Source organism: Ambystoma mexicanum, chromosome 5q (assembly GCF_040938575.1).
Source record: "Ambystoma mexicanum isolate Mex_15411 chromosome 5q, UKY_AmexF1_1, whole genome shotgun sequence".
In the NCBI taxonomy this organism is placed as follows: Eukaryota; Metazoa; Chordata; class Amphibia; order Caudata; family Ambystomatidae; genus Ambystoma; species Ambystoma mexicanum.
Genome location: NC_090933.1, coordinates 188,346,628 through 188,365,797, shown reverse-complemented (window position 1 = coordinate 188,365,797; position 19,170 = coordinate 188,346,628).

Here is a 19,170-nt window from a genome sequence, read left to right as displayed (position 1 = left end):
ATATTCCTTGGAGACGTAAAGATCTCCCCCGGAGAGTCCCCTTCACGCTCACCCCAGTCGGAAGCAAGCATCGGGGAAGAACTTCAGCATATGCAGACTAGATCGATAAGGAAGAAGGACGCAGAGACTGTCCAATAAGACAGATAAAGACTACATTGGACTGTGGTTCTTCCGGGACACACTTTGAAATTGCTAAACAAGGAGTGAAAGAAAAGTTATTCGTTCTTAAGCCACAGGAGCTTGCTAATCATTGAACTGAGACACATTTAAGTCTTTATCGAGAAGCAAGAGATACCAGAATTGGAATTCCTTTTCGACAACTGGAAGAGGGAACAGTTCCCCGATTCCTTTCTCGCTGAGTTTCTCTTTGGAGGCACCCACGGTAGTACCTGATGGCCACATCCACTGGATCATTCTCGCTGTTTTTCTCTTCATTCTTCGTGCATACCCTGCACTTGTGGGGAGACCTGTTAGCGTTCATATGTTGCTGCAGGATCCTATAAATGGCCCCATCGTGAGGCGATTGCTTGCAGCCATAATAGAGCAAGTACTCCAGCTTCCAGAGTACAGTTTGGAAAACACAAATGCCCCTATCTGAGGAAAATGCTAAAAGTCTATTTGGAATGGTCTTTTATTTCCTGATTGAAGAGCATCCTCATCTTGCTGGAAGACAAACTGGCGTTCGTACTTTCCTGAGAGATCTGAGAAATCTAGTGGCACTTAATTGCTTTGTGAAATTAAGGAGCAAGTATGTTTATTTTCTGAGAGAATATAAAGAACAATCCTGAATGAGGCTTTTGAGGAAAGACATTCAGAACTTACTATCTTTGGTCTTTTATTACTTACTTGAAACACATCCTTATTCCGTTTGGCGAAAGGATGACTCCTCTGTGTACATCAGGAATCCTGTTAATCGTCTTGCAATCAGCCAGCTGCTTGAAGAGTTTGTGGAACAGATCCAGAGACTGCTAGAGTATTTTATGATGTTGCCCGAATAAAATTTTATTTTTCCTTCCTTAAAAAAGATTGGGAATGGGCAACATTGATACCAACAGCAACATTGCTAACAACGAAAGGCTGCCACGACGAGAAAGAAGCTATTGCTGCGTCAAGTAGTCCTATTGGTACATCATTTACACCTGCATCTTGTTTATTGTGATTCTTCTCTCATTTACTGTATGTACTGTCTATTATGTAGACCCAAATAGAGCAATGGTCCCTGTGCAGCAGGAGGGTACAGATGTGACAACTACGAGTCAACCGAGACCTCATGTAATTGTTCCCACTCATAGGGTGCATATGCTGGAGCCTATCTGCAATGGATAAGTCTAAGCTACCCAATGGATGGGGCTTCAGCATTGTAGGTTTTCAAGGATATTTGGTAACCCTTGTATTATGCCAAAAGAAAGACACATTTTGAGACTGATCCTACACCAGTAGCACATGTAAAGACAACGATTTCACTGACAAATGTTTCTAGGATTCCGCCAGTAGGAAGAAATGATGCCGATATAATTTATGAAATGATTAAGAAAGCTCATGAGAAAAGAGGGAGACCTAACAGAAGTAACTAGGGAGGATGATCATGACTTGAATGATTACCTGGATAGTACAGCACATTTGGGAAACATGTGGTATCAGCACATGAAAAAAGTGGGATGGAGGCATCCAAGGACGAATGCTATGTATGTTCACTCCTGCCTTATAGTATGGGGAAATCCAAGATCTTCATAGCTATTGAAATAGATGTCCTGGTAGCCCATTGTCTATCACACATTGCATTTTGATATGATACGATAGTTTATTTATATAGCGCCGATACAGAATGTGTTTCAAAGCGCTTCAAGGCAAGGGAGGGAACAAGGGAAAATACAACCACATTCTTACAGGCCATGAACAGTAAGGATGTGAAATTAACTATCGTACTCAGCCTGACGACATTTCAGATAGTGCAAGAGCTAAGAAATAGATAAGGAAGGGAGGGGGAGAGTGGGAAGGAAATGGAAACAGACAAGCGACTACCGTACTAGGCCTGACAACATTTCTGGTATAGCCAGAGAAAAACAAAAAGGTGAGGGAGAGGGGTGCAGAAAGGGAGAAGAGGAACAAAACAAGCGATTAACGTACTAGGCCTGACAACGTTTCAGATAGTGCTGGAGGGAGGGGGGGGCAGTAAGTGGATGGGGGAGTGACAGACGAGGTTGCTATCATACTAGGTCCTGGGGCAATTCTGATAGAGTAAGTGCATAGAAGAAAGTAAGGGGAGGAGGGGAGGCGATAGGAAAAGGGAGAGGGGAGGAGAGAACAGAGAGTAAGCAGTCAAAAGAGTGGAGAAGCAAGAGGGGAGAGCAAATACAATTGCAGAAGTCAGTAGTAACACAATGTTGCAGGGGGGCGTGGCTAGCTGGCCATGGAATAGGACGTGCTGCATGAGGAGCTCCGGATGATCCGACTCTAATTTTGCCAAAGTTACCCGCTGAAACTGCAACGAGCGACTAGAACTTTGGGGATCAGGCGTCGGAAGCCGCACACTAAGTGAAGTTTGTTGGAGAAGCTCATAGCCCCGGGGAATCGTGAGATATACATGTTTTTGTTCGTACGGCTGTGTGACTGCTTTGGTACCAACATGGCGGCTAACAAAGGAGAGGCCTCCGAGGAGAAACAAAACTGATCCCCCGGAACTGCGGGACATGGCTGCGAGAATTGCCTGGAGGAATAGTACAAAGGGGACATATGGCAGGGTGTTCGAACTAGCACCATGAGAGAGCCCGGCCTGGCACGCTTTAATGGAGCCTCGACGATCTGACCGCAGGAAGAGATAACATTGGATGCTTGGGCGACAAGGCCTACGGGAGTTGAATGAGGAGTGTGAGGCCATAGCCCACCCGTAAAACAATTCGTAGTGCCATCTCGAATGTGAGCTAGGAGACCTGGGAGCCAGACCATGGTCGGACCAAGGACAGGACAACAGCTGCACTAAGGTGGAGTCGTACAGGAGTAAAGGGCAGCGCCATGTCGGCTAAAGGGTTGAGAGTCAAGGCTAAGCAACCTACGATGGAGGCTTTCACGAAAACGCAGCAGACCCCCTCAGCATCGGTGCAGAGCATGGTCGCGACCCCTGCGGAGGACGCCCCCGAAAGGGACAAGCACCAGATCCTGGAGGCCATAACGGGACTGAGTGCCAAATGGGACCTGGCAATGGCAGACCTACGCACAGCTCTAGAGAACAAGATCGATGCTGTAGGTACGGAACTCCCCCTGCTACGTCAAGATGTCAGGGCGCTCGCAGAAAGGACCAGCGGTCTGGAAAGTGGGGTGAAGATTAACACCGATGTTAGCACGAGCAATGCGAAAGAGATTCATGTCTTAAAACAACAGGTCGCCAACCTGGAAAATCGTGTGGAAGAGGCGGAAGGAAGGGCAAGGAGGAACAACATTCGCGTGGTTGGTCTTCTGGAGGGGGAAGAAGGCCAAGACCCCACAAACTATGTGGAAAACATGATCTTGCAAGGGATCGGAGTAGGGAATCTTTCGCAGGGATTTACGGTTGAGAGAGCGCACCATCCCCTAATGAGAAAACCCCGGCTGGGCCCCCTCCAAGACCGATCATTGCGAGGATCCTAAATTACAGGGACAGAGAGAAGATCCTCGAATACTTTCGTAAGGGCGGCACGATAGAGAGAGCATCCACCAACATCACAACATACCCTGACTGTACGATACTGGTGCAAAGGCAGAGGTACAGTTATGTCGCCTTCAAAAGAAGGCGGAGGGAGTCAAATATATGCTGCTGTATTCGGCACGACTGAAAGTGCTGCATAAGAACAAAGCGCTATTTTTTGATACCCCGGAGGATGTTGTCACATGGCTGGACCTGCAAGGCTGCCCGGAACAAGAAGCGGATAGTGATCGGCAGGATCATACCGAATGAAGATTTTGTAAACACGGACATTGTGAGAGTGAGCGGGATGAGGACCCTGAGTGTACAAAGAAACTGTAACTGACTGAACTTTGAACACAATCTGAGCACGGTGCTCGACTTGGACTGGAATATAGTGAGTGTAACTGTGATTGGTAACTTGTTGGCATCTGTATGCGTAACGTTTTCTTTTTTGAAAGGAGCAACAAACCGTGGACGACCTACCCCAATAGATTATTAGTTTCAGCGACCATTAGGGCGGCTTTACCCTACTGAGTCCTGAGTAGAAGCTTGTGCTAGGCAGGGCTAGATGTGGGGGTGCCTGAGATCCACGAATGGAGCTGGACAATGGTTGGGGAGGGTATTGTTGGGGGAGGGGTGGGTGGGAAGAAGGTGGGGGGATGGGAAGTTGAGTGTGTGTGTGTGGATTTGGGGAGTTTAAGTTTTGTTTTGAGCCTATTTGAAGGAATCAGCATGTTGTACTTGCGGTGCAAGAGGGGGCGGAATTGGCGGAGGATCGAGAGGGTGCTTATTAACGACCTATGGGGGACCTCAGGATAATAACGTGGAACGTCAGGGGCCTTAACAGTTATCTGAAAAGAAACAAGATCATGATGTATCTGAAAAGGCAGAAAATAGATATTGGACTACTACAGGAGACGTACTTGACGCGAGAGAAGTTGGACTTGGTTAAGAGAAAGTGGAGAGGGACTGTAGTGTGCTCGCCATACTCTGCATACGCCCGAGGTGTGTTAATTTGGGTGGCACCGCATGTCACGTTCAAATCTATACAAGAGGTATTTGAAACTGATGGAAGGATGGCGATATTGCGAGGGCTGGTGGAGAGCAGGGAGGTATGCATAGTAAATACGTATGCCCCCAACCAAAACACAGCAGCATATTTCAGAGCCCTGTCTACCAATCTTAGTACGTGTATAGGGAGCGCGGTGATCTGGGGTGGGGACTTTAATTGTGTGTTGGATCCTGTGGTGGACAGATCAGATGGCACGGTGGGTAAGCCTGGCCCAGCGGCGAGAGCGTTGCAGACACTGCTAACTGCTTTTGGCTTTACAGATGCGTGGAGGAAGAAACATCCCACTGAAAGGCAATACTTGCACTATTCAGCCCCGCATCAACTGCACACTAGGCTCGATTACGTCTTTGCTACAGCAGATGTGATGTCTGAGATTACCCAAATCGAATATAGGGCTAGGGTCCTCTCGGATCACTCGCCCCTGATCCTCAGATGGCAATATTGCCCCCCGAGGGCAAAGATCCCTACATGGCGCCTCCGAGCAGAGGCGCTTAAAGATCCAGTCTTTAGAGAAGATATAAGGGAAGAGATAACTAACTTCTTTGAGGAGACTACTGGGAGTGTTGATTCCGCTGGCACATTATGGGAAGCTTTTAAGGTGGTGATGCGGGGGGTGGCCATTGCTAAGTCAAGAGGGTTACAGGGTGGGGTCTTGGCTGACCTGCAGAGGACGGAAACTGAGCCAGAAACAGCATTGAAGAGCGGTGACATAGACACGGAGCTGGTACTCCAACTACAGCAACAATGTGCAGGGCACTGGAAAAGACTCTGCAATCTCAATTATAGGAAATATGTTGAGAGGCAGCACGCGGGGGGAGATAAGACAGGCCACCTTTTGGCCTGGCTATACAAAAGCGAGACCCCTAGGCCTCCGATTAGGACCATTATTAGGGAGGACGGGGAGGAAATGGCCACGCAAGAGGGGGTTAACAAAGAATTTGTGGAATATTACAGAGTGCTGTACGGAGATGATGAGATGGGTGACCAACGCAGGATAATCGAGACGTTAGAAGACATAGGGCTGCCCAAGATAAGTGAAGAGGAGAGGGAGGAGTTAGATGAGCCAATCACGTTGGAGGAGTTAGAGGAGGTTGTGAAGGAGTTGCCTACCTGTAAGACCCCGGGAGCAGATGGGTTCCCCAGCGAATTCTATGAAGTATATAGAGAGGAAATCCTCCCCCCAATACTGGACATGCTTAATGAAGCGTTTGAGATAGGATGGTTGCCTGAGTCACCCAGAGAGGCGATTATAATACCGCTGCCCAAGCCCAATAAGCCGGAGCATAGATGTGGTTCCTACAGGCCTTTGTCAATGCTAAATCAGGACAGCAAGATTCTCACGGCTGTCCTAGCAAATCGACTGCAGAAAGTGATTGGTAGACTCATACATCCTGATCAAACGGGTTATGTCCCGAACAGGAACATAACACACAACCATAGGCGACTCCATCGGGTGGTCGAATGGGGTAGTAAGAACGAGGGTGAGATGGCGATTGTGTCTCTAGACGCAGTTAAAGCTTTTGATTCGGTCAAGTGGTCGTGGCTATTGGCTGTTTTGGAAGGGTATGGTATGGGGCCAGGCTATATCAGATGGGCTAAAATGTTGTACAGTGCGCCGCTTGTCAGGGTCCGTACTGGAGCGGTGATCTCCGCGAGATGGCAACTTGGTAGAGGCACCAGACAAGGGTGCCCCTGGTCTCCGATACTTTACACCTTAGCCCTGGAACCTCTGCCGATATGCCTTAGGGCACAGTATGATGCGATAGGCATTGGGATAGGAGGGGAACGACACTTGATATCCTTGTACGCAGATGATTTGTTGCTGTACTTGCAAAACCCCCCAGAAGAAAATCTCTTATACATACTTGAGGTGATGGAAAGGTATGCAGAGTTGTCGGGCATATCGGTGAACCCCCAAAAGTCCATCATATTCCCGCTGGGTAGCTATAAGGGGACCCCTGTAGATAAACTACCGGTGCAACAGGTACCATGGGCAACTAGCTCTTTTCGTTACTTGGGCATAGATCTATATCACACGGTGGAAGAAGAACACAGACATAATACGGAAGTAGCCGTCGAGAAAATTAGGAACAGCATGCAGTTCTGGGCAAGATTGCCCTTGGCGATGATGGGGTAGGGGGGTATGCTTAAGATGGTAGTTCTGCCCAGACTCCTGCATTACTTTAGTAATATCCCATACATAATACCCACAAAGTTTTTTAGTAAATTGAACAGCATGTGTAGGGATTTCCTGTGGCACGGTACCCGAAACAGAGTGGCGTTTTGGAAATTGCAGAACATTTATGAAAAAGGAGGTATCAGACTGCCTCATTTTGAGGTTTATTATTTGTCGGGACAGTTACAATATGTAGCTAAGTGGCTTTCTGATGAAGTGACCCCTGAGCACAGGGTGCTTGGACAGGACTGCGCCCCGTTTTATTTGAAAGACATGATTTGGCTGTCTGATACCGAAATGAAGGGGCGTCCTGCGATGTTGAGGCTTGGATGGAAAGTTTGGCGTAGGGCTTGTCGTTTGATGGAAGTCCCATGCCCGTGCCTCCCGCAGGTACTGCTGGTTGCTTTGGCAGGAGGGGATAATCAGTTGAGGGTGATTGTTAGGACCTACTGGGAATCGGTGGGGCTGGCAACACTAGGTGATGTTTGGCAAGAGGGATCCATTAAGGAATTCATAGAACTCAGCGAAGAGGTGGGGCTACACACGGGCCAATATGTCACGTACATTAGGTTGGTACGGATGATTAAGAACACCTGGCCAGAGACATTTTTGATAGAAGAACCAGATGCAGTTTTGGGAGCAATATACGATATATCCGAAGGAGGTCATGAGATCTCGAGACTGTATGAGATGGTGATGGCTAAGGCGGGGAAAGATTTGACACATCTGAGACTGGACTGGGAGGCGGAAGTGGGGGCCCCGATGGAGGATGGGGTGTGGGAGCGTGCCCTGGGCTATCACAAAAAAGTGTCTAGGAATGCCAGATTAAAACAAATACAGCTGTATGTAACGCATAGGGCATACATGACCCCCTTGAGGATATCTAAATTCCGAAACGCTGGAATACAAGTATGTCCTAAATGTAACCTGGAGACCGCTGACATGACACACATGTTCTGGTCGTGCCCGATCATTAGGTTTTTTTGGGGAGAAGTGGCGCAGAAACGGGCTGATAAAGGGGTTACTCTCGTCACACACACGGCCTGGGCCTGCTTGTTGGGCGGGTTTCCTAGGCCACGGAAACTCAGGCATATTGAGAAACTGAGAAATCTGGCGTATGTGCTGGCGAAACGTAGGATCACCATGGGGTGGAAGAAATGCCACAAACCCAAGGTGGATGTTTGGTGGAAGGACTTGCAGAAATGGGCGGAGGCTGAAAAGGTGGCATGGCAAGAAGCGAGTAGCCGGGCTGATGAAGGGGAGGCAGGCACCCTGTTGGCTTGGAAAACGCTAATAGCAGAATTGTTTGGAGTAATATCAGATCCAACAGACTCTGAAGAGAACGAAACCCGGCCACAAGTGCCAAACATTGAATAAGAGTGACAAATAGGCTGACGGGGGCAGAAGGGGGGGTAGTGGGAGCAATGATTAAGACAACCTGATGTGTAATGGAACTGTTATGATTATGCTGCTTGTTTGGTTTTTGTTGTTCTGTTTGCATAAAATCAATAAAAGAAATTAAAAAAAAACACACATAATGTTGCAAGCCAGGATACAAGATGAAGATGGGAAGAGCATGATTCTTGGCCACCATGAGTACAGGATGCAAAGGAAGTCCAGCATGAGAGTTGAGAAAGGGTGACGCACCGTGAATCAATGAAGTCCATAAAGTCAAATCCAGCACTGGCCACAAGACGGTGATGGTGAATCCAGAATGTATCGGGACAGACTCCTGTGTGCGGGAATGGGGGGCACAAGGGAACAACACATGGGGACCAGAGAGGGTGGGGATGGCCTGTGGGGACAGAGGGTGTAAACACATGTTGGTGCATGCTTACCTGCTTTCTTAGCAGGGGGTTGGGGGGTCGGACCCTGGATCCTCCTGGTCCAAACATGTCCACAGGAATTGCCCTTTTCTTTGACTGCCCTTCACTAAGAGTTAAGAGCAGGAAGGAAGAGGCAGGGCTAAGAAGGTGGGTGCTGCTTAGGCCAGGTGACCTAGATCCACTTACACCTGCTCCCCAGCTGCAAAAGAAAATAGGCTGGAGGGCTCCTTAAGCAGGGAAAAGAGCGGCAAGCAGGAAGGCACCAGGTGGGTGGGGTTTGCTAAGTGGTGAAAAAGAGCGGCAACCAGGAAGGCACCAGGTGGGCGGGGCTTAGGCCAGGTGACCTAGATCCACTTGCACCTGCTCCCCAGCTGCCGAACAAGAGGTCAGTTCATGGGTCGAAAAGCCTACCTAAAATGGGCAACTGAATGGACAGGTGCAGATTAAGATGACTATGTTCAAGGCACAAATACAAAACTAAGAGCACATACAAAAAACCATGTGAGAAGATGTGAAAAGCCTGGAGTAAAAGGAGCTGGAATGAGATGGGAAGTGAACAAAAAACTTGAGAGTCCAGAAAAATCTGCAGAAGAAATTCAAAGATGGAAGGAAAGAGGACACATGCAGATTTGGGGTTCAGTACTTTCACCACATGGAGAAAGATTGGGGAGGACTATATTCAATAGTAAATGTTCATGTTCCAGCACTGGTGATTCCTGAATGTGACTTGAACATTGGCGAGATTCCAAAAGCGGATGCTCATCTGAGGAAGAAGAGATCAGCAGAGTTGATAAATCGAACGAAGAGAGAGATCTATTTCTCAGCCAAGTCAATAGAAGCTTTTGATTCCATCCCATATGAGCACAGATTGTTCAGTCAGACATCATAGATATTCACAATAATCTTCGTGCCAAGGATCCAGACAGCAGCAAATACTAAGTGGTTACAAATAAGAAGATGGGAGTTGTTGCAGACAATCAACACTACCGTAAAAGGATTCAATGCTATCAGGGAAGAGCCGAGAGCCACACGACTGATGACTATTCAGAACAGATACGTCTTGGACATGATTATAGCTATGGATGGATCACTCTTTTCGTGGGTTCCCCAATGGATGGCCGATATGTTTAAGTTCCTTGGAGCCCTGATAGTGATGCTGATGCTTGGATTCTGTGTAATCAGATTGGCTATCTCACAATGCAAGAAGAGTGCAAAGAAAGTTATAGGGATGAAAATAATGATTGATGTTGAATCGTGATGGAAGACTAAAGGGCTAACAGATGAAGAAATCAGAAATTATGTGAAAGCTAGTATCTATGCACCCGAGGGAACGAAATTCCTACACCCAAAGAACTATAAGAAATATGTGGGGAAATGGATCTACTGCAGTCTGAGTGGACAGTGGATGCTCATGCGCTAGAACAAGGATGAGCATGTGAAGTCAGCTGGATGCCTGAAGGGAGTAATAGAGATATGGGTCCCGAAAAAGCATCTCTTCAGAAAAGGATGTCTAGATGTGAAGGATATTTGGAGAGTGGTCGATGAATCGCCCAGAGGGGGCGGGGGGCGGGGGGGGGTGTAGAGAAGGAACCAAGTACCCCCACCTCAAGCACTAATACCATGCTGCCTATGTGCTGGGAACCAGAATGTGAAACATGTGCAGTGCCAGTGAAGATACCAATACCAAGGAGAATCCTGGAAGCAAGGTTCCCATTGCGAAAACCATACCCATTTACACGACAGTATGATGGCCATTTGAATGAAATCCCAGAAGAAGTGGGAAAAGTGAGCGAAAGGGAAGAGTGGTGACATCACACGAAACAGGACTGACGCACCCAGGAGAGATGCAGAGGCAAGAGAACATAGATATTCTATAGGCATGAAGAAAGACGGGCAATATTTCAGGCTTGAGATGAAGATGCTACAGAAAAGATGAAGACATTAAGTCATTGTACATGTGTACAGATGCAAAGAAACGCAAGCAGACAAAGTGTTCTTAAGGCTAGCTATGTAGTGAATAGAATTCGGCATGCGCCTATATATATATATATTTTTTTTTTTTTTGTTTGTTAAAGGGACGTTATGGTTCCAAGTTTCCAAGTAAAACCGAAAACCACCTGAAATTCGCCAGTTATGGTAAGCTAAGCAACTATAACTCGCGCCACCACCGTGCACTGCTAAGATTAACACCCAGGACATCAAAGATGACCTCACAAATGTCATTGATGACATCACTGATGACATCACATGTCTGGCTCCCCCTTTTTTCCTTCACTGACATATCTAGGCCACATGGTTTTCTTCAGTAACAGTCAGGAACTAAAAATTGAAACGGTACTATATTTGTAGACTTATCCTTCAAGTATGTTCAAACAGTAATTCCCATAGGGTCCACTCACATCATATGAAACATATACATAGGGGAAGACAAGCTTGAAAGACAGCAATGCTTTCTGTGCATGAAGATAATCAGTAAGGTCATCAGCACTTTCTGATAGTTCTGTTTTTTTTATTACTGTACTTTCCCTGTATTTGCTCATATTTGTATACATTGTACTCACACTACTTTCCTTAGGGTCGTATCACATCATATAACACATATACATGGGGTAAGTAGCAGCTTTGAAACAGAACAATCATTCCTCTGCATTAAGATAATCAGTTAGGTTATGAACACTTTCTGCTACTACTTCTGCTTTTTTGCTTACTTCACTTTCCCTATATATACTTATATTTGTATGTGTTGTTGTCTCTGTGTTTTGTCTGTAATAATGCAATTATGTATTAAGTGGGTTTCATTAGCTACTTATTACATGTTTCACAGTACGCAAAACTCTAATAAGAAAGCAGTTATCATTTCACTGTTCAACATGGCAAGATTATGAATATTGCACCTCGTTCATGTATTCTGCACACAATGCCTATGTTTCTACATGAGTAGCTTAGTATACTGGATAGAACTTCATAATAGAATGCTATTTATATCAATGCACTCCTTAATACACTAAGTAGCTCATGATATTTATTCCAATGACCCTTGACACTTTTTTGTCAACATTATAATAACAATCCCTAATACACACTTCTCATGAAAAGTGAATGCACATGTGATGTCATCAGTGATGTCATCAATGACATTTGTGATGTCATCTTTGATGTCCTGGTTGTTAGTCTTAGCAGTGCACGGTGGTGGCGCAAGTTATGGTTGCTTAGCTTACCATAACTGGCGAATTTCAAGGGTTTTTCGGTTTTACTTGGAACGATAATGTCCCTTTAAGAAAGTTTTTTTACTCAATTTCTTAGGTTTTTAGTAGCGTAACTTAACCATAACATCTGTTTAACAAAGTTTTTTTTACTGAATATACATTTTCATAGTGTAAATTTGATATAGGTTTACTAGGATTCCCTTACTTTATATACAATTAATTTAGAACATACCGAACACCCCGCTAATGATGTTGATGTCCACGGACGACATCAACACTACCCAAACACGCATGGGGTATCTGAAATTGTTCTATCATACCATATAAACACTGCGCAAGTTCAAAAAGCAGCACATAAAAACATTATATATAATAATAAAAAAGCAGTGGAACCTACATATTTAACACATCAACCATCCATTTAAATACGATTTGTAATAAAATGGATTATACCATAACAAAAAAGATATACCTCCAACATAATTACCTCACAGAAACTACAGAGCTAGAAGCAACAGTAGACCTACACAACACAACAAATAGAACGTACCAGAAAGTAGTAAGTAAACTTCATTTTTCTTATATATTACTATACTTTTTGTATGAGGTACAGTACAATTAATATATTTTTGTTTTTCACAGAAATATGCAATACTTTGGAGTGGCTAGAAGAACATTTTCCACATGAGGAAATGTCTGAAAACGATTATAATGGTAGACACTTCTCTATATAAGCAAATTAATAATCATTACCTTATGTGTACTTAACATATATACTTTATTTCTTGCTGCTTTATAAATACAAACCCTTTCAGTGTTAAAATGCATTTTGCACCAACTTCTGTATTTTCTTTCTTTTGCGTATTTGCACAGCCTAACTAAACAGGCAATATTGTTATCATGCTTTTTTTAGTATTGCCCATTCTCGTTGGATAATATATATTACTCTAGCATCACACTTCCAATGACCACACATGGAGCGCAGCAACATGCTGCTCGAGCGGGTAGTTAACATTATTATTTATTAAGATCATGCTAAGGCTGCTTTGCTTTATTTTCATAAAGCAGCACTTAGCATTTTATCAGACCATCTCATGCACCAGACAGTAACGCTGCTAAATATCAGACACCAAACTATATAGAATGAAAACAAATGTTTTCAACAAAAGTCGTTTTATTTATACACGGCTTTTACATTATTTTCATTATGCTAGTTTAAAAAACAGCGACTGCATCTTAATACTTTTTAGGCTTGTGGTTTATGTGAAAATGCAATCTATGTGTAACTACCCATGATAATCATGTATCTTTTTGAATGTTTAAAGATGTCCGCTCGGTAATACGAGAATAAAAGCGGCAAATAGCAGATAGACACTCTCTACACACAATCAGAGAGTCGTCAAGGCTTTAAAACTGTAGTCCATCATCTGTGTTGTTTGTAACCTACGTGATCAAGCGGTTTGCATATCGCGAAACGCGTCTTTTTTTCAACCAGGATGTTTCCCTTTCCTGACGCATAAACACTAATAAAGAAGAAATTTTTGTTGCCAGGAATTTTTGAGGTGTCTGGTTTCCTCTTATTTGTTGCATGGACATTTTTTTGCTCTGCTTCTGCTCTTGGGAGTGCACTCCACCAGCTGCCTTTCTCAGGAAAAGCTTCTTTTTGCTATAATATATATATATATATATTTTATTTTTTTTTACAGACCATACAAACATTGAAAATGTTACTCCAAAAGACACATTGGAAAAGACTCTGGAACGCATGAAACGGAAAGTGGACATGCTCAAGGAAGATTTCAATGGTTTGAAACAGTTAGTGGAGGACCACATAAAAGAAAAAAATAAATACCATTGTCCCACCTGAACCTGTGCCCCCTCTCCATGTCCCAGTGAACTTGCCCCAAACCCTCAACAAGATAAACGTTTTGATGAGAGTTCCATCCCTTCATCCCCTCCCATCCATCCTCTCCAAACCACCAATTCCCCTGTTTTTTTTATAAGTTTCTGCTTCCCCCTCTATTTCATAATTTGTGTATGTGTATGTAATAAAAAAGTTATGTTTTGTGTAATGAAATTCTTTGTGTCTTATTTTTTTTTTTAGAAACAGGTAAAATGTCCGCAGACTGCGCGCCTGTCCGGCCTGGCCCTAATTAACAAAATCTCGATGTCCTAAGGACACTACACCTATCCGTACCGTTCGCAACCAAGATGAACTGTCTGCAAAACAGACGCGGTGTCCAGGATGTCCGTAGTCAAACAAAATGGAGGTGTCCTAAGTACACTATACCTGCCGTACAGTCTGCAGAACATCTACGCACATGCGTACCACACCCGTAAGTCCTGCAAACATCGTGCCTGTCTGTAACTGTCCGTCTCACTTGTGTCATTCTTTTAATTAGTTTCAGGACCCGAACACTGTCCGTAGAAGACCAGCGCGCATGCGCACGACCACTCCTGTGCATTTGTTGTCCTGGGGACACCCATTCCCTTCGCAGACGTGTTCCCGTCATCATCATGTGACCGCCCCCACGCTGAGCGTGTGTCCTAATTTGCGGACTCTGTCCGGTTGCCCAACATTTTAAAAGAACTTATTCAGACAATCCAAATTATTTTACAGTAAAAGAATTCACCTTTCATATGTCCCAGACAATGGCCCAGGCTTTCCACATATTTTTTGTAACTTTTGAACGCTTTTGAGTGTTCGATATGTTCTCGAGGCGCACCCCTCCACCCCTATAAAAGGACACACCCCAGAGCTGATCTTCATTGTACTTCTGGCTATTGCAGATTGACTTTTCCTGCCTTTCCTGCTCTGGCTAAGATTACCTCATCAACCCTAATGGCACCCATGGCTGCTGTTGCTACATCTGCCTCAGCACCATCCCCAAACCCTCCACCACCACCTCCCCAAGGGCCTGCAGAGGGGAACATGCGTGAGGATGTAGAGAACGAGGATGAAGAGAATGAGGTCGAGGAACTCCCTACTACCAGCACTCGAAGGGAGTCTTGGGTGTGGTGGTTTTACCGTTTATGGTAACGTACCAAAAGCAAGTGCGGACAAGGTCACCTGTAACCAGTGCAAATTAGTGCTGAGTCGTGGGAGATGTGGTGCGTACAGCTTTGGTACGACATCCATGAAGCGACACCTAATTTCGTTCCACGGTGCGGACATTTGCAAGGTTGTACCTTGTGATGAACGTAGTAGGTTGAGTTCCTCTACATCATCCTCCGTTTCTGCTCCTCTCACCACATGAAACACTCCTGTGGGAGAGCGCATCCCTCCAGCTGCTTCACAGAGCATTTGCGATGTTGTTGACCATCACCTTTCAAGGGTCACAATATTGTGTATGTACTGCGACACAGTACTCCGCAGGGGGGAAGTCTTCGAAGTGCTTTCGAGACTACGGTCACGGATCACTAGAAGACCTGCTACCTACCCAAAAAAGGCCCACCCTGCATCTTCCTCTCTCCACCTGCCCTTTCTTATCCCAGTGGTTGGTGTCCCTTCCTTACCCTCCTTTCCCCTCCTCTCATAGTGTGTCGTGTATAAAAAAGGAAAAAAAATATAAAACAAAAATTCAAAAAATAGGCTCTTTTCAAAGCCGCCTTTCACAGTTTAAAAATAGAAGTATCAAATAAACAGTGCAGGGCCCTGCGCATTTTTTAAAAAGTCCGCGGTCAGATAAAATTTTGGGGTGCTGCCCTAGCAAAACCAATGCACTTTTCTCTGGGAGTAAGTGGTGGCTCTGAAAAGAGCCTTTTGGTGGTGTGGTTGTGTGTTTGGAAAACTTGGTTTCGTACACATCTAATGCAAAATAGATGACTGTAATTCCAAAGAAGGTCGCAATGCATTTTGTACATTTTTCAGAAAAATCTGATTGCCAGCATATGTAAGATGGACTCCATCTCTGCGAAAAACGTATGTGCTACGAAACCTAATATTTTCATTGTGAAAAGAGGACATGCCAACATCTCTTAGAAAGGCACAAACAGCCTTATTGACATTGCACCTCGCTTTCTCCATTTGTGGACCAAATGAAGAAGAAAGCAGCCACATTTGTCTTTGCGCAATACGAGCAAAAATTACTTGGGAATTTGGAAACATGTCCATGACCTTCTCAACTCCTTCTTTCATTGCAAATTGCAAAGAAATTCCAGACATGTCCTAAACTGTTCCCTCCACAATGAATTATAATTATGTCTGCATGATGCTCTGTCTGTAAAGTAGCACAGAGAGCTACCAAGTCCAGCCACTTCATTCCACGCACTCCATGCCAGTGCACTTCCACATGAGCGAATCCAAGATCTGCAGATACACCACAAGGTTCTGCATGCACCTCCAACCAATGTATCCATGAGTCTCCCAAAATCCAGATAATCTGTTTTCGAAAACACACAGCCATAGCTATCTGTTCTTCTCTCAGGAAAAAGACGTTCTCACAAAATCTCTCCTTACACAACACACCCACTAAACTTTATTGACCAATCCCTAGCTCCGCTCATTCTCATTTGCATGCCTCTCCACCCCAGAATCCCTGTATGTAAAACGCGCTGTCCGCAGACTACCGCCCTGTCCGCTGACATATAGAAGATCTGAGCATGGTGAATGTACATTTAAATAGTGTGCCCCATTTCCCCTTTCAGGTGGGCTCTGAAAAGAGCAGTTTTTTAGTTTTTTTTGCAGATGCCTGACAGACACCTGTTATTTTGTATTTTTGTTTTTTTTTCTTATTTTACAACTAAAATCTTCACATAACCTGTTCCAAAGCAACCCTTACATTCCAAAACAGCATGGCGTTTCCCAAAAAAGATAAAGAAACACCATCTGCTTCAAAATAAGCAGCATTACTCGAAACAATATTATCGTTGTTACAGAAAAACATAGCAGCTCTAAGCATAAAAGCACACATGCCTTGATTGATTGCACGCCTAGCAATGTTTTGCTGAGGACAAAAAACAGAACTGTTGTCCCATATTGCCCTAGGTAGTAATCCAGAAAAAATTACTTTTGCATTTGGAAAGATGTTGATTACTGCTTGAACCAACTGTTCCAAATCTGCCAACAAAGTAGGGGAACTCACGTAGCCCACGTGGAAAGCACCACAGTGCAAAACTACCAGATGGGGACTGTTCATCCTACGCATATCTTCACAAACTTGGAGAATTGCCTCTACATTGCAATCAGGCACAGTAATCCAGAAAAAATTACTTTTGCATTTGGAAAGACGTTGATTACTGCTTGAACCAACTGTTCCAAATCTGCCAACAAAGTAGGGGAACTCACGTAGCCCACGTGGAAAGCACCATAGTGCAAAACTACCAGATGGGGACTGTTCATCCTATGCATATCTTCACAAACTTGGAGAATTGCCTCTACATTGCAATCAGGCACAGCGCTCCACACCACCTCCACTCCTCTAACATCGAAATTGTTTGCAACATGCCTGCATTGAGTACACTGCTGTAAGCCATGGACAAACATATCTCCGAGCACCAACACCCTGACTTTCTCCATCTCTGCCATCTGCACTACACACACACTCTTTCTACACAAAACCACAACGTCAACATCTGATTGGATGATCCCTACAGTCCCCTTTCCATGCTGGATTTGCTGTAAAACCCTGTATGTGGCACGCCCTACCCGCAGACAGCCGCGGTGTCCACGCGGCACGTAACTCTTAGCCAGCCCTTCTACACTTTCCACATCACTCTCGGTTCCATTCCCTCATTGGATACAGCTAAGCAGTCACACAACCATCCACCAATCACATCCAAGACCTCTACATCTAACTCAATCATCAGAGTTCGGCACTTCAATTGTACTGTTGACCTCTCTGAATACAAGTCTCATATCATTGGAAAGCACCTGCACATCAATGTGTAACATTCCCAACAAATCTTTAAAATCTTTACGCAGTTCCTCAATCAGTATGTGAAAGGTAAAAACAAAATCAAAATGAAAGTGCTGCAAAATATGGATAACTGTCCAGTGCACAAATACACAGGACTATACGGACATTCATTAGCCTGCATTTCAGGACCTATTTGCAAAAGCACCTTCCATGATATCAAAATGATATCAACACATCATTCAACTATAAGACATCTAGTCTATAAACTGTACTATGCTAAAAGGCCTGCTTTAGAACAAGCCAATTTAAATAACACTCTTCTACATGGTACACCCAAAGACCTACAAGAAGAAATAGACTGTATCCAGAGAAAATATTTTGGAAGTGAAAGCCACTTAGAAAATGCAATAGCTTTACAACAGACTAGCAACAGTTCTGCACATGGCAACCTTCTACTACACACATACAAAAAAGAAATACTAAAATTTAAAAGTACATCCGCTAAAGTACCAAACCATGTGTGTGTGTTGCCGCAGAACTTTTACAAAAGTAACACAAAAACTATAGACGTAACATACAAAAATAAGTGATCCCTTAATACTTTGCAGTTAATGCACTACAAATCTTAACATCCAAACTCCTTTTTGTGCTATCACAAATAACTTGGAATTATTCCCACTACCAAAACCCCTGCAACATCTCAATTTATATGAGAGCATCATAGTTCAAACAGTACACCCATTTCAAGCAATAATACGCCTTCACCCAAAAAAAGCAAAATGACCTCCCTCTGAATGGGCGAAAGGCATTTGTGGCAAAGTAGTTTATTTACCATTAGATCTGACAGAAAATGTGCACACTCTAGGAGTGCAACGTCCAATAAAGCGATCTTTAATTGTCTTAGTAAATGGTGTACCAACAAAAGACAAAATTATTTGGCAACAACTTGTGGACTTACAGAAGTTAGATAAGCCTTGCAATATCTAAAAGACAATAATGAATACTACAAAGAAATAAATATTGAAGAAAACTTAAGGGAAACAACTGAAATAATTCAAGAGTCACCAGAAACTGGTCAATTTGAACTTCTAGATCCTGCTGCAGTATCCAATATTCTAGACCATTATACAATTCATCCCTTACACTGTAATGACAGCATAGATGATGCACTAGAACGTACCAAATGCGACAAACCAAAGGATCGCCAATGAGCATATGGGAAAAAAAATATAGAAGCACGTGCTTTTCCTCTATTATTTCCTACTGGCAAAGGACGAAGGTACGATGATAGACCACTCAGATAACAGCATCAGAATACCGCTCATTACGAATGTATTCTGAAGATCCACATTTTGTCTAAATCTGGGAATA